The sequence below is a fragment of the Triticum dicoccoides genome, chromosome 4A (genome assembly GCF_002162155.2).
Source record: "Triticum dicoccoides isolate Atlit2015 ecotype Zavitan chromosome 4A, WEW_v2.0, whole genome shotgun sequence".
In the NCBI taxonomy this organism is placed as follows: domain Eukaryota; kingdom Viridiplantae; phylum Streptophyta; class Magnoliopsida; order Poales; family Poaceae; genus Triticum; species Triticum dicoccoides.
Genome location: NC_041386.1, coordinates 678,419,281 through 678,421,487, shown reverse-complemented (window position 1 = coordinate 678,421,487; position 2,207 = coordinate 678,419,281).

Genomic DNA, 2,207 nt, shown 5'->3' with positions numbered 1-2,207 from the left:
GTTTGAGAACAAATTTTGTATATTTTTGGTTCGCATGAATAGCAACTTGATCTGTGATGTGTGTTATGTATACCTTGTGCTTGCTGTTTTTGCCAAATGAGGAGGATGACTCAGGTGCTGAAGGCGATTTATGGTGAAAAAATGTATAAATTGAAGAACAACCCTGACTGGGTTAAATTGGCAAAGAAGCTCTCTTACCCGGTCGTGCCAGCGCGGGGAGCAAGTGAGTGCGGAATCTATGTTCTGAGGATGACGCAGTTGTATGATGGCCAACATCTAGTTGAGAGAATTTTGAAATCCGACATAACACCTTCTCTGTTTTCTTATCTTTCCTGTTACTTTTTTTATTATTTTAATTTTTTCACTATTTTGTTCTTTATGACAACTTTTTTTTAATCACTCGACTGCATTTTTTTTAATTTTCTTTTTTCAGCCTGGTATTGAAGATTGGAAGGTGGAGTACATGTTCTAGTTGTTGTTCAATCCTTCGAACATGTTGTGTCATGAAGACATGCCGCTTGAGCTACGTGATCTGATTGCGGACCTCGGGCTCACTTCCCTGTTGCAATCACAGACGCATTCGCAGATGCAGTAACAGTCATTTTGGCATTGTTTCTACTGGGGTAAAAGCATGTGCGTGGACAAGAACTAGGCTTGATGTTGTGTATTGTGTGCTGACTAAGGTAGATAATGTATGAAAAAGACTTTTTTCTGTCGTTGTGTTTTTTTCTTGTTCTTTTTGCAGCAGTGTATGTGGACGAATTTGTATGTGCATGTGTATTTTATATAAATAACTCATGCAGTATATATAAGTGTATATTTTTATTTTGTCGACGACCACGTTCTGTGTGAACTCGCATTTGTCACGCTTATCTGTATCGTATGTGTTCCATAAACTGCATTGCATTTGATGCCGAACTTCTTTGTCCAACAAAAAGCACTGCATTTTTGTCTACATGTTCAGCGCTGCACCTGTGTGTATCCCGAAACTGCATTTGCTTTATGATACTGCACTGCTTTTTTGGCCAACCAAATGCACTGCTTTTGCCTAAAGTTGCATTCTGCAGTTGGTTTTTTTATTGTTTATACGGTAAGGTAAATGGATGGGGGGGTGCCCCCCCCCCCCAATTTTTTTAGTTATCTATAGATTTGTATTGCTCCTGTACGCATAGCTTTCGTTAGCGTGAGGTCGAGCAGGGTGTTGGGAGGGGGGTCGTGACCCCCCTCCCCAACCCCCTGCGATGCCGAGCCTGGAACGAGCCGGAGCAGGTGCGGCGACGCGGCATGCATAGGCGAGTCCGTCACACCCCATCGCCTCCCTGTCTATCTTAGGGGTGTGGCTCTGGGTTGCGTGCATCCCATTTGTTGGAAAAACAGAATGTCTGCACTGCGCCTGTCAACCAAGCGCACTGCATGCGTTAGCGCGAGGACGAGCAGGGGGTGGGGTGGGGGTCGTGACCCCCCCTCCCCAACCCCTGCGAGGCCGAGCCTGGAACGAACCGGAGCAGGCGGCGACGCGGCGTGCCGCCGAGCCGCATGCGTAGGCGAGTCCGTCACACCTCGTCGCCTCCCTGTCTATCTTAGGAATGTGGCTCTGGGTTGAGTGCGTCCCATTTGTTGGAAAAACATAATGTCCGCACTACGCCTGTCAACCAAGCGCACTGTGTGCGTTAGCACGAGGCCGAGTAGGGGGTGGGGAGGGGGGTCGTGACCCCCCTCCCCAACCCCCAACAAGGCCGAACCTGGAACAAGCCGGAGCAGGCGGCAACACGGCATGCCGCGGAGCCGCATGCGTAGGCGAGTTCGTCACACCCCGTCGCCTCCCTGTCTATCTTAGGGGTGTGGCTCTGGGGTTGCGTGCATCCCATTTGTTGGAAAAATAGAATTTCCGCACTACGCCTGTCAACCAAGCGCACTGCGTGCGTAAGCATGAGGCCGGGCAGGGGGTAGGGAGGGGGGTCGTGACCCCCTCCCCAACCCCCTACGAGGCCGAGCCTGGAATGAGTTAGAGGAGGCGACGACACGGCGTGCCGTGGCGCCACATGCGTAGGCGAGTCCGTCACACCCCGTCGCCTCCCTGTCTATCTTAGGGGTACGGCTCTGGCGTTGTGTGCATCCTATTTGTTGGAAAAACAGAATGTTTGCATTGCGCCTGTCAACCAAGCACACTACATGTGTTAGCGCGAGGCCGAGCAGGGGGTGGGGAG